We start from the raw sequence: 15097 nt of genomic DNA on the forward strand, positions 1-15097 counted from the left end.
TCTTAGAAAACTCTAATTAAATTGCACTATCTGGTATATTTGTTCAATTTAACAAAATTATTCTATTTGCAGTCATTTCTTAAATAGGAAAAATGAACCATGGGATGGAGCCTATTTTTTTTCCCTTCTTAGAATATATATTGAACTAAATATAAAGCAGATATATGAAAGTGTGTAACATGTACACACAGAGTCAATATGCCTGAGGACAGAAAGCCAAGGAAGTTATTCTTAATAAACGTACTTTGTGATCTTTATATAGGCTTTTCAGAGAGTTGCTTAAATTGCCATCTCAACTCCATATACAGAAACACTATTTTTATTTATCTATATCTAGAGAGAGAGAGAGAGAGAGAGAGAGAGAGAAAGTGTCCAAGAGGACTGAAAAACATAAGGGAGTAGAAACGAAACTCAGAACTTAGGTCACCAGTTCAAACCAAGCTCTGTGGGTAGCAACTGAATTGTTCAAACAAGCCAAAATCTTTGTGAAAGGAATAAATGGCCACAGACAAGCATTTAGCAAATGTGTGTCTGAATTTGCAATTACATTCGGCACTTGCTGGCAGCCTTCTGAGAACAGCAGCCAGGAACCTACCTAATGCTTATAGACTTTAAATGACCTCGGTCAAAAAGCTGGGTTTTGGGATCAGTGCTAGAGCATACTGTTGATCAAGAAAGGTCAAAAGTCTTGTCTCTTCTCTGGAAAAGGAGTGGGCTTGCATTCTTATTTACCTTCACCGGGAAAAAAAAAGAGAATTTCAAATGTTTTTCAAGCCAAGTCAGCCACACTGTATTTTGTAAGTGTATTTGGTGTGCTGGACATAGGATTAATGCAGCCAGTGAGTAAATGCATGCATGAGAAGAATAATAAATCTGCTCTAAATTTGGAAACAGAAACTACTCATCCAAGCCATTTAACTGAGTATTTATCATCTGCTTGGAGATTGTTCTGAATATACTGTATTCTGAAACCTGAAGGACAACAGCATTCTGGTACCTAAATACACAGTTTTTGAACTTAAGTCAGAGACAGCACTTTATTTTGAGTTAGGTGCTTAGATACTTTCTTATTTTGAATGTCAGACCTATAAGTTTCTTATGAATGTTCTTATGAATAAAGGTTTCCAGTCTGAGCTGTGACTATTCGTCCATTCAACGCAACAGCACAGAGATGGACTTCAGCACCCACAGACCCCAAATCACATTCTGCTGAGGCACAGGTCATTAAACATAGCTTACATTATACACGTCAACTAATGCACTCCACCACCTTAAAATATTGACAGCTGAGACATCTGCAGGAGAAACATACCCCTCCAGCCCCAGAAATGGCTGGTGTACATCAAGTCTGATCTTTATAGGAAGACTCTCTTCACCCTCAAAAGTACAGTGATACATTTGACCGAAACTGAACCACAGCTGTTTCTAAAGTAATCTGACCAACTCTTATGGTACAGTATCTTATCTCCCATATGGCTGGGAAAAAAATAAGCCTCTCTAAATGATCCATTGCAATATTAGCATTGCAAAACATATGTCTGACTTCTGCTAAATACCAAGTCCACTAATAAATATGGCAATGTAGGTTTGTATATTACTTTGATACAGAAATTAGCTACATAAAGATTTCTTTTTCACCTCAAACTACCAGACTTAAAGCTTTAACAAGAAAGCAGTCTGAAGATTTCTCCCTCTCAAAGCACCACTGAAGCTTCAAAGCTTTTCTACAAAATTATTGCCTCAACAAGTGTTCATTCATTGATACACTGCAAAAGCAAAGCCTTCAATGAGTTACATTACTGCAAAACAAGTGGACTTTAGTGAAAGTTTCTATTAATACAAAGGAGTATAAGGTTTGAATGTCACTCTTTAATATGGTGCATATATGACAGAAAAAAAAACCAAAAAAAACCTCAAAACAATAAGAGAAGCCGGGAAAAAGTAGAAGCAAATAATACTGCTAAACTGCCTCTAAGTCAACTAATATGACTCTGAGAAGTCATTCAGAGTGTGCAGCTTTCACAGTGGCTTGAAAATAATGACCCTTGAAAATATGCTGAAAACTTACATACTTGTAAGTATAGATATAAATGCATACAATGCAATATGTGTTTTTTTTTAACTGTAAGGTATGTTTTTTGCAAGAACAATTAACTCCTGAAGTATCTGAGTCAAACCTTGCAGAACTTTGTTTCCATGAACCAGTTAAGAACATGTGGTTTCTTCAGAGTAGACACACACATAGACCCCAAGCTGGAAAAAGAACTGGCTCTTACTGTTCTAGCTACTTACTATACACTGAGATATAGCCCCTGACACAAAGAGTGTACAATTTAAAACAATTAAAAATACAGAAAAAGGCCATAAAAAGTTAGTAGAGTGTTGAAGCACATATATCCCATTAATACGAGTACTAGAGTGGTTTCAGATGGGCTTTCTGTTTCAATTTAAAAGAAAAATTTACCCAGGTGGACAAAGTGGCAAGAGCGATGTCCTCACAGCATCAAAGGAAGGAAAAGAATGTACATGAAAGTGGTGAAACATTAGATCGTAGTAGATTAAGAAAAGGAAAGGAAAGAAAGAGGGAGAATGCAAAGAGGAATAGAAAAGAAACACAAATTGTTAGGAAGAAAAAGAAGCTATACGAAAAAGAAGGCATCACCCAGAGATGAGTGCCCAGGAAACAGACTGTGAAAATAACAAAAGGAGCAGGAATAACAGAAGTCTGGCGGGACACAAGGGTCTTGTTAGGAAAGCTTATGATAGTTCTGTTAAGCTTAGTTGGGCTGAGACCAATGGCATGAGGAGGCATGAGGTTTAACAAAGCCAAATGCCGGGTCCTGCACTTGGGGCACAACAACCCTATACAGTGCTACAGACTAGGAGAAGTCTGGCTAGAAAGCTGCCTGGACGAGAAGGACCTGGGGGTCCTTCTGAACCTGACTGAACATGAGCCAGCAGTGTGCCCAGGTGGCCAAGAAGGCCAATGGCATCTTGGCTTGTATCAGAAACGGCGTGACCAGCAGGTCTAGGGACGTGATTCTCCCTCTGTACTCGGCACTGGTGAGACCGCACCTTGAATACTGTGTTCAGTTCTGGGCCCCTCACCACAAGAAGGATGTTGAGGCTCTGGAGCATGTCCAGAGAAGAGCAACGAAGCTGGTGAGGGGGCTGGAGAACAAGTCTTATGAGGAGGGGCTGAGGGAGCTGGGGTTGTTTAGCCTGGAGGAGTCTGAGGGGAGACCTTATTTCTCTCTACAACTACCTGAAAGGAGGTTGTGGAGAGGAGGGAGCTGCCTTTTCTCTCAAGTGACAGGGGACAGGACAAGGGTGAATGGCCTGAAGCTCCGCCAGGGGAAGTTCAGGCTGGACATCAGGAAAAAAATTTCACGGAAAGGGTCACTGGGCACTGGAACAGGCTGCCCAGGGAGACAGTTGAGTCACCTTCGCTGGAAGTGTTTAAAGGACGGCTGGACGAGTTGCTGAGGGGCATGGTTTAAGGACTGTTAGGAATGGTTGGACTCGATGACCCAGTGGGTCCCTTCCAACCTAGTGATTCTATGATTTTATGATTCTATGATTCTCCAGTGTATGCTCTTAGCATGGTTTGAAAAGTCTTTCTTTATAGTAAAGCAAATTCCCACATATCTTTGAGAATGGAAACTGAGGAAACTCAATAACCCTTGAAGCTTACACTATCTCACTCTCACCCTATTCGCCTGAAATGACATAATAAACTAGATTATCTGGATTATTAACTGCAGACATTAACAATTGTTTTCTTTTTCATATATCACTATAACTGTTTTAATAGGATTGTTCTTTGTTGCTCTATGGTTGGTTTCATGTCAGCTTTCAGAGACCTCCCTTTGCTTCACACTTTTTCAAATTTCAGTTTAATAAACTTCCTTTAAAAGCTCCTTAAACACTAAAGCATTAGCATCAAATGCTAATTTTCACCGGAGTTAAGCCAGATAGCAATCTTACTTTTCTATTAGTGATAAAGAGATGTAGCTTGAGGCAAAAAAATATTAACACTAACCTCATTCAAAGAACTAGAAATATCTGAAATTAAGCTGAACTTTGCGTATAGCTATATATTTAATACTATTAGATATAGCCTTAGAGTGAAAAAAAGTTCCTAGAGAGGGAACTAGGCTATACTGACATGTTTTCCACTGCCTTCCTGTGTAACCTGTCTTCTTGTGTTTACCAAGTCTGAAAATCTTTAGCGAGTCTGATGACCCTGATTATTTTCTTAATGAGGAATGATATTCCCCATATCGCTGAGGTCTCTTTTGGACTGTCACTACATATGAAGAAGCATAAAATCCACTAACAGAAAAAACACCCAGAAAATAACTGTAGTCTCATTGTCTATTTTTATGAAAATGTGAGGAAAACCAGCAATTCCCTGTCTTTGGTGAATTGTCATTTCAGTCTCTGAGGCTAGCATACCAAAAAGTAAGTGCTCTTCACTTAGGAGCAGACAGAACATCTGATCTTGTAAAATAATAATAGAGATGTAAGTGCATTTGTAAGACTTGTTTAGAAACCCACAGACATACTGCCATGAGAGCGTGATTTATTTATTTTTTACTTACAGCAACAGCTTTGTGAGACAAAAGGGGAACAGAGCCATCATGTCAAGCAATGTTTATAGTCAGCCCTTGTGGAATACTGGAATGGAAGTTCATGCTATTTATACGTAACCTGGATGTCTACAACTACATAAGGATTGTTTGCACCACATTTTTTTCCATGCTGTGCATTGTTATTGTCTTTTGATTTTCTTTAATGAATACTTTGATGTGTATTAATGAATACTAATTATTCTGACAAACTATTGATTATCCATGAAAAAAAAAAGTGAAGATAGGTATAATGGAAGCTGATTTGCGCATTCAAGTATTTCTACCTTGGTCATTATTTAGATTTCTGGGTGGAAGAAGAAAACTTAATAAATGTCATGAAACGTAACATGAAAAAAGAAATGAGGATCAGTGCCTGTAACTACTTTGAACACCAACTTCCTTTGCAAGAATGCAGTGAATAGATTGAATCACCATTATAAAAAGCTTACTTTCAGAAATCACTTTCAAGAAGGACAGCGTACTGATAGTTAAAACTGTCAGAATTCTTAGTGCATTTCTTGAAAACCTCAGGTCATTTTCCCATATTCTTATTTTTTTGTGAGAAAAACAACATAGTTTTTCTCACTGAAAAATCTAATGGAGTAAGTAACAAACCTGCAGGTAACCGGTATTTCCTGGAATTAGTCTTTTTTTTTTTTTTCAGTAGCTGACCTTTTAATGCAAGATACAGTGCTATGAATTGTATAACCAACATTAAACAATAACCAATGATACAATGAACAGCATTGGCTGAAAAAAAAACAGTGTGATTAATTCATACTTTTATAAACTGCCTAGCAGTTATACATCTGTTTAAGACAGTAAGATTTGAAATCAATTAACTTTTCATTGATCTTTCTTCCCTGTTATGATAGATTTTTAAACACAAGGTGTAAATTTTTGTAGGAAACAGGAAGGACACTGACGTTTAATACAACAGATCTTAATTTGGTCACTTACAGTATTAAAAAGTTTAGACTGCTTAGTAGTTCTTTGATTATATATCAACAGCACAGATCTGAAGCGTGGTCTTACTGAGACTATTGAACCCAGGTCACTTTAGACATTTTAGGGTGGACACAGCAGGTGATCTAACTAACTCCCGGATGCTTAAGCATCCTTGACTTTTTCTTATTAATCATTTAATCTTTCATGACAGTCTCCCTCATTTATTCTTTCTTTTTGTTTTGTTCCAGATAAGATCCTTAGTTATGAGTTTGTTTCTTTGATATGCCACACTTTCTTTCATCCCATGAAAAATACATCCTCTCCCTCCTCAATCAAATGCTCCCTTTTTTTTTTTTTTTTTTTTTTTTTTTTTTTTTTTTTTCCCCCAGCAACTACCAGTTTAATTTTCGGATCACCTTTATTGAACCAGCACCCATACTCACCCATATCTCCCCACAGAACTGCAAAAGCAACTATGCAAACCCCACCAGCCTCCAAGTATAACATTAGACATGCCAGTCACATCCCTCAGACTGTCAGTAACCTGGAAAGCTGCATGCATATTCCTGACTCACATTTCAAAAATCTCTTTCTGGCTCATTTAAATGCCATGGGACTTTGAAGCCCCGCGAGTTCCTGCTTGTGAGGGAATGATGATCCTTATTCAGAATGAAATTTTACCATAAGGTACTTTTGCTTTCTAGCGGCTGTGCTTCCTCAAATAAACGTAGTAAGCACAAAGAGGGAAAGTGTCCGTGCCTTTCCTCCTCCCTTCTCACACCCCTGCACACTTCTAACATTTTTTTTTTTTCCCAACCTTCAGAGAACCACCGAATCGGCAATAACTGCAACCATTCATAAAAAGCAACTTAAACCCGGAATCCCTGCAGAGAGTAGTTCCATGCTGGGACACTTGCTCCTGTCCCCAGCCCTCTCCTGACACACAGCGCGGGCTCCCTTGCTGCAGTGCAGGCTGTCAGTTTACTCAGTTTGAACTTTCAATGCAGAAATTCGGCATGATGCAGTCAGCCAGATAAAGCAGCACTTACCTTAATTGAAATCTTATTCTCTGTTAAAGCCGGAGCATCAGTCAAATCAACAGTGATTTGGGGGTAATCTAAGTTTCAGTCAGCACCCTCCTGGTTGCTGCATACTGCTCTGCCTTTTTTATTTTTTTTTTTTTCCTCGTTGATGTTGAACTCTCCAGTGTTTAAAGGAGAGAGAGAGAGATAAGCTGAAATCCTCAGAGGCTCCCGGGGAGTGAGAGAAGAGGCACCAAAGCAATGTTTCTTAACATGAGATTCTCAGCAAGCGTGCTCAGGTCTGGAGGATCGTGTAACTGCTGTGATAGGCTCCTGTCATGTCCCCTGAGCCGTGAGATGATCATTGACCTGATTAGCTCTGAACACTCCCTACACGCAGAGAAAGCACTGAGAGGATTGGTGGGTCGCAAGGGAATTGGGAAAGGCACCAGGGCCGCTTGGGAATCTTCATTCTTCCAGACTAATGGATGTATTGCAGATGAGGCTGTAATTTGTCAGGAGGTTATGCACAATCTTAACCATCTGAGGACTTAAACAAATGTACTTTTGCATGCTGTTTCTCAAGGTGCACCAGCATTCAAAGCAGAATAGAGCTGAGCAATTAGAGGCTGATGTTGCCGTTTCGTAAGACAAGGCTCGCTGTATGAGATGTTCTGTAAGCTGAGAGATAAAGCGGATTCATACATTCATCTCTGACCCTGGAGAATATAATGGTTAATGGGTAGAATAAGTGAAATTAGCATGGTGGGCTCATGTTAGCCCCCAGATGGCAATCAATCACCATAGAAAGAAAAAGAAAAGAACAACAAACCTCAAACAGACTACAATTATTTAATGTGCATGTGGCAATTTAAATAAAATGTAGAGTAAGAGTTTCAGATTACTTCAGAAAGGACTCTTCAAGACAGAGATAAAAATCAGTAACAAAGGACAATACAAATTGTCTTCTACTCTTGCAGGAAAAGAAAAAAAAAACTATATGCAAGGTATTTAAAGGACATAATTTGCCTTTCACTTATACAGATAGAAATAAACCTACTAAAGATGATGATTTAAATTTAGATTGGGGGGAAGCAGAGTGAAAGAAGAATGAAGTGTATTTGTTACCAATTTTTGGTTCTGGAGAAACTAGTTTTTTTTGTGTACCAAGTACACAGGCTTATATGGTCCAATAAGATGAGCCAAAGTATGTCAACTTTTATGACTGTCCTCATCTGCTGCTTTCCTGCTTCATGGACAACAATTATGGCAATAGCTAGTTGACTCAATTTTCCAATCAGGTTTATCCATAGAAATACTGGTTTGTTACTAAGAGAGGAGTTCACAGAATATCATATTTAGTAATGGTGGTCAGATGCATCAATAAAGAAAGAATAAAATTTTATTTTGATAGCAAGTAAAGTAGAAGATTTGAAACCCATAGAACATTAATTCATATTTAATTCCTAAGTTATTCTATGAATTCTGAAACAAAGATAATCATAAACATATACTGAAATTCTTAATCACATTTACTTATTTTGGGTCTAGTTTTATCCATTTCTAAGGTAAATTAGTATAATTATATTTTAGCATGATGAGCAGTCAAGAAAGCATTTTTTAAGTTGCTAAATTAGTAGTAGAGAAAATAGATTACATATTTTCTTTATGCAGGCATTCACATCAGAAATGCTGTTATGTCAGAGAAAACATTATGTGACTTGGATCACTCAACAGTAACCAGAGAAGGCTGAATCTCCCATTTATTTAGCAAGACAAGAGAAGACAATGATTTCTCACCCTAACTGTAGTCACCCTAACTGTAGCCCTAGAGAAAGAGGCAATAAATCCCATGTTCCCACTACACAGACAATGAGAGACCAACCTTCCTACTCTTACACTGGTATCTATATAATTTTCATTACCCTCCTCTGAAAGCGTCTTTCTTTTCGAACCAATCAAAAGCTCCTCCATGTGCAATATCTGGATATTTAAGATTGTCTTTGGCATATTTCATATCCAAACAGAAATTTTTTAGAACATGAATTTTTTTTAATATCATTTACAGAAAGCCTATCACCCAGGGATTACTGTTTCACCCAGGACTAATGCTAACAATAATCAATCAAATAAGGAGGCTTTTACACACATTAATATGAAACATAAACACATTTTTCAGCTTGACTAAATGGGTTTTATGTGTCAAGACTAAGGGGATTTGCTGCTACAATCCTCATTCTAAAGGAGGCTACTTTCCTTACCCATAAATTTGTTCCACAGATTGTGCAGCAACTAATCCCAACACTTATGATCTAATCTTATCTCACGTGGCACCCCTCATGCAACAGTTAATCCACAGACACACACTGTAATATTTCTGATTTCAAATTCAATGATAGAAATTAAATGAAAAATATTAAGATAATTTCTTGGCCATTCCTGAAAACTTCCAATTTCAGGTTTCTTGCTGTTTTGTTTTGTTGAGTTCTAATTGTCACCAGCCCTGGAATTTTCAACACTGCTTTTAAACTACTATTCCACAGTCTAAGACATCTCTGTGTCAGGAATACTTTTCTTGTTACTATCCCCTCATCAAATATCTTTCAGCAGTTTTACACTAAAAATTCCACCCTTAAAACATAAATTGTAATCTTTCTCTTTCAATGTTCTCATTATCTTTTTAAGGTTTAACAGTCAGCGTTCATTAGAATTTCATAGTATAGAATTGAATTATTTTGATTGTTACAAACCACAAGTAAAGGTCTGAAAAATAAAACAGTATGTCCAGAAATGGGAATGAAGAATGAAGTGACAAAATTTGAAGTGACAATGTGATTTAAGTTTGTGTAGAAACAATTGGGACTTGTTTTTATCTTGGACAATGGGATAAGAAATTGGTATTTTAAATTCAATTTTAACAAAAGGAAACAATAACTTGGATCACTCATAAATCTTGTTGCAGTCTACATAACTGAAGCAAAGTCAGTTGCCTTGGGTGATATTCTCATACCTAAATATAACTTAAATAAAAGGGGGGGAAAAAAGAAATATTTTTTTCTGCAATCTATAATCAGCCCTTTGAATTCACCACCACAAGCCATGACTGTAACAAAAAGGACTGTTCTTCTGTGTGAAATAAAAATAATATATCATGGGCAAGACAAGATACTAATAATGGAAAAAAAATCCTCTACCAACTAATAACACGTAGTGGTAAAATTTAGAAGACATTTACAGTATCATTGCAGAAAACTATCCTACTATAAGCTTTTTAATGTTCATGTAAAGGTCTTCAGTTCAGAGACACAAACTACTGTAGCACAATACTTCACCATGCATCAACTTAAATACAATACAGAATAAAAAGCCATAGAAGAACAGTAAGGGGAGTGACAAACACCTATATACCAATATACATATATACAATTTTTCTGCTGCCCTAAACCACACATACAGTCAATTCCCTCAGTTCTGTTGATGTTCAGGAACTCAATAAGCTAGAAGTGAATTGTGTCTATACCCATAGCTTCAACATGGAGAATTATGCTTTTTGCACGGTTAAATGATTATAGAATCATAGAATAGTTTGGAAGGTACCTCAAAAGTCAAGATCCTTTGTGATGGAAACAATATACTACACAAGATGTACTGAGAGTGTCAATAGGCTCAGTAATTTTTTCTTTTTTAAAAAAGTAATTAACAAGAAGAGGTACTATCTGCTTTATTTTGGCTGGGAAAACAGTAACTAGAAATCAGGTGTGGGAATACTCTAGGATAGTAGCAAAACCATCAGAATAAAAGACTTACCCTTCATCTCTCCAGAGAAAAAACCATAAATCATAAACCACTTAAACACATTAAAAATGCTGTGAAGAAAAAGAAAACCATTTGAACCGTTTGAACTTTCATGACCACTAGATTTTCTGCATTTTGGCAACTGTTTTTTCCCCACGGCAGCCAGGGACAACAAGACTAGATAACTCTCAGTAATATCTGACAGTTGTCATGCATTTTAGCACTGAAATTTTACCTTCATCCTCATTAATTTCAAAAGGATAAGATAAATAGATTAATTTCCAAATTCTCATCTGGCTTATATCAGCATATAAGATATGAGCATATCTTCATTGATTCAAGTGGAACTGTACAGTAGGTTTATAAATTAGTGAGATATTGTGTAAAAGCAACACAATTTGTCATCAATGAATAATATAGCAGATTTCAAAGATCGGCTTTCCTGCAACGTCATCCAATATTTTACTTTTGATGTGGATATTTTGTTTTTCAAACTTTCGTGTGATGGTGAGTGCAGACAACACTGGAAACTTGTTTGTTTCTAATAAGAAAATGTAATCTTGAACATTCAGCACTTTAGGTCAATGCCTTGCTCAACAGGTTCTTTCTGTTAGGGTAAAGATATGATCTGTATGGAGGGAAGCAGATAAATCCTAACCATACTCCATGGAAAACTGCTTACTTCATCAGTCTTTTCCTTCTGGTAGCTCTAGAGGCTCAGACAAATCCAAAGCACTCGCTCTGACCACTGTTTGCACTCTTGGTTTAGCAATAAGAATCAATACGTCTGTTTTAGTTACGCCAAATTCCAAAAGTTAAGGAATGTAGTACACCATATTACCTGAAGACATTCTCACTATGCTCTCCAATGTACAGTCTGAGCTTCATTGTATGCTTTTACTAACCTAGGGTGGTAGACTGAGACATTTCAATGTTAAGTGCTTTCTATTTCCTTGAAGGCATCCCCACAATGTTGGAGATATTTAGGAGGCACAGGTAACCCTGGATTTAAGTAAAAGTACACAAAATGAATAAAGAAACAAATGAAAGTTTTGGAGCATCCTAATATTGCAGTAGAACAGTTCCAAAAGCATAATGACAGTGGGAAAGCTGGTGATGACTAAGTACTCCATGATTCAGTTCTGGAAGGTATTAAAGAAAATTGACCTTCCCAGGAGTAGGAAACTTATAGGTAAAGAAGGTACAGAGTCCTGAGAGTGAAAGGAACCATGGAAACACAATGCTTTTAAGGATATATTCAGATCTGGTGAAGAGAAAGGGGATATAAAGGTAGAAGATGTGAAATGGAAACAGGTGACCACAGGTTTGATTACTCCTCTTCAGTTTTACTACTGTATGAGAAAAATATCACAGAGGAATATAGTTCATATTCAAGCACCAAATGAGTTATTGTTGTCCATAATTATAAAGAAAGAAACAGAATGGACAATTATTTGAATACAATTTGCACCAGCAATACTATTCATTTACAGATATATATTACATATATTACAAAGGCAGTTTGGTTAAAACATGGAATCTAAATCCTGTCTGATCTGTTTAGTGTGTCTTTCTGTATGAACTAAGAATCTCAGTACTACTAGAATGTACTCTACAGGGCAGAGAATATTTTATACCTGGAGTTAGTTTCCCTCTGCTGAAAATTTCTGTCAGCAATACAACTATGCAGTTCAACTGAAAAAAAGTTGCCCAGCTGTAAGCAGGGCATGGTTTTGTAGCAAAGCACGACACGTGATTTCTGGTCTGTGTCTCTTTTTTGCTAGGGGCTATAGACTTCTTTTAGGCATAACAGCAAAAAACAGGAGCTCTCTGCAAGTTGCACCTCAGGAGCAGTGTGGGAGACAGAATGACTCAGGGCCATCCTTTCTAAGTACAATTCCTCCTTCACATCCCTCTTGTTCAGGTGAAGGGAACACTGTGATTTGTGGCATGACCTGTTTCAGCAGCAATTTACAACAACTTCCCAGTAAAATCTTTGCCTGTTCAGTCCCTTTCACTATCCACTTGTTTTAGCATGCAGGGATAAGGAAGAGAGGATAGTGCAGGAAGTAGTGCGCAAGGGAGGCAATGTACTGCTTGTAACCACATAAATATCTTATACCTATCCATTAGTCTCCATGTTCCTGTCTGTCTGAATAAGGAGAGGTTGCATGTCCCCTTGAAGGGGACAAAACTGAACTGCAATTTAGTCCTGGGATTCCCCCTGGCATTTTTATAGCTGAAACCTCTCTGCTACTTACTCAGACTAATACCATAAATCTAATACACTTTAAGGGCCACATATTCAGTGTCATAAACCATCATATCTGTCCATTTTTTTCAGGGGAACCACAGGGCTTTTATAATACCTAAAGCAAATCAGATCTTGGGAGGTGACAACATCTCTGCCTGAGATTGTTTAGACATTCTTGATTTCTGTAAAAGCTCAGAAAAATATAGTAACAAATATAAATATTGATTAAACCAAAACTTCCCAGCAGTTCAGATTTCCATGTCTCTGATTAGTTTTTAGGCTTCTAACTTCTATTCATTTCAAAGTCATCTTTTAATCTGTTTTTTTTTTTTTTTTAAGTTCTTTCAAAATCTGCATTTTCTCTTCAAGTTTTTTACTGTACCTGTTCTCTAGGCACATGAAACATCCTGCTTCTCACCTTAATCTGCTCTCCACTTACTCATTCTATATTAATGTTTATTCCTACACAATTCCAGTACCACAAACACTTCTTATCTTTCCTCTCCAAGGATTACTTTCCTCGTCTCTCTTAACATTTTTCTTTCCTTTTGTTCTTGCTTTGTTTTTTGGCAGTCTCAGAAGGAAAGGGATCCTTCTGCCTGTTATGGCAGTATTACAATGGATAGGTATAGAAGAAGAAAATAGAGGAAGAATAACAGCTGCACTTTTTTCATATACATATTAAAAATTCTTATGTAGAAAAAAGCACCACATTCTCTCAACTGCTGCTCAGGAGGAGCCAGAAATGCTGGAACATGACTGGAAGGTTTTAACTCTTAGTTCTCTCTTGTTCAGGGTTTGAAGCTAGTTTTCTCTCAAATAACAGACATCACCCCTTGGCTGTAAGTGATGACTTCGTTCTGTACAGCAAACAAGGAAGGAGGCTGGACTGTGCTATAGAAAGTACTTATAACATTATTTTGATGCCGGGTTCCTGATGAATAGGCTGATGGGAACAGTACAAATAAGACAAGCTCTCATTTGGGGTCAGCACTTTCCCTTAATGTGTGACCATGCTGGTTAGCATTTAGGCTAGATTATGCTGTGGGAATACTCAAGCTACACAACACCAAGCTGACAGTGGACAGGAAAGTAAGGTAGTCCCTCATCCCAGTCTTCTAAGTGGAGTAGAACTTCTGTAGCATTTCAGGAATGTAAGTAATTTACTTCTTTAAATGTGTCTAATGGCAATAACGCTACTTTCAAAAGCACTGTACTGTGTCCAAGTGTCTAATAAGTTAAGTGGCTTTCATGATGTAAAGAAGCTGAAATGCATAATACATATAGATCTTATTTTTGGATACTAAGGAACATAAAGTTTTCCATCTAGTACATAGACACTGACATTGATTATCAGGGCCTAACCGTGTTGAGTTTTCTTCTTGTTTGTACTACTCGCATCATCATTAACCCTTCCAACGTCTTCCTTTTACAGAGAGCAGAGCTGCAGGTTATTGCTCAACCACCTGTTTTTGATTCTATCCTGCACTTCAAAAACATCAGTCTCATGAGCCTTTGTGATTACCAGGTTTTCAAAAGTTCCCCTTAGATGATCAGCAGAGATAGAAGAATGGAAAGGCAATGTACTGAACTGTCTTCTTAGTTTTTCCATCCTGTAGTCATTATTTCTAATGGGATTTATGAATGCTAACATTTTAAAAGCTCAGAAAACACAGAATTAGTCCATAATGTGAAATGTGACACTTGTTTCTAGCCAGCAGGAATCTGTAGGGGGCAGGAGGGGAGAGGAGCAATAAACCAGCCTTCATAGTTCAGGCAGACAAAGCAAAAGCCATGTGTCAGCTGCAGCCCCTTTACCAAGGGAAGCAGAGGCAATAGTCCGGCAACACAAACTTGGATTTCATACCCCACAGAGGGAATAAAGAAGTAGAATTTTAGACTCCACTTCACTGCAGCTTGCTGCCAAAAAAACAGTACAAAGAATGCTGGAACAGAGTTTCTTTAATAAGGTCTTGTTGTGGAAACAAGTTGGGAGAGAACATGCTTCCACAAAGCAGTCACCCTTGATCTCTTTTAAAGATGATATGGTTTGAGACAGTTGGCTAAGTAATAAAATCTGGCCTCCCATGGTTAAACTGAATAGGATTCTTTAGCCACAGAAGACAGATAAATCACACGACACATTAAAAAAAAAAATGTTCAGGTTAATAATTATATCTTTTCTGGACAGGAAGTATCATTATATGATCACATTCATTTTCGGTCATTAGTCTCTCTTTCCCCTTTTTCTGAATATGGAGGAATGAGAGATGACTTAATTACAGCACTAGGAAATTACCTCCCTTTTGAAAAGGGGATGGAGATGGTCTTATAATCACAATACAAAGTTGAGACTGTAGGATATTACTTTAAAATATTTATTCTCAGTTACTCCCTTAGTTCCATTTGCATCTGTAATAAGTAGCATTTTTAAAAGATATTCA

At 37.3% G+C, this 15097-nt stretch overlaps 1 protein-coding gene across 4 annotated transcripts in view; it reads right to left on the reverse strand.

Annotated features, from left to right (window-relative positions):
- Positions 1-15097, reverse strand: part of CDH12 (cadherin 12) — a 544062-nt gene that overhangs the window by 228812 nt on the left and 300153 nt on the right. For 2 of the 4 annotated variants that reach the window (XM_054059461.1, XM_009558231.2), the window contains exon 1: positions 6632-6929. The exons of the other annotated variants lie outside the window; for them this stretch is intronic. The gene's annotated coding sequence lies outside the window, so the exon portion shown is untranslated. Of the gene's footprint in view, positions 1-6631; positions 6930-15097 lie in introns of those variants that run through there. 4 annotated transcript variants of the gene reach the window in all.

The sequence above is a fragment of the Cuculus canorus genome, chromosome 2 (genome assembly GCF_017976375.1).
Source record: "Cuculus canorus isolate bCucCan1 chromosome 2, bCucCan1.pri, whole genome shotgun sequence".
Taxonomy (NCBI): Eukaryota; Metazoa; Chordata; class Aves; order Cuculiformes; family Cuculidae; genus Cuculus; species Cuculus canorus.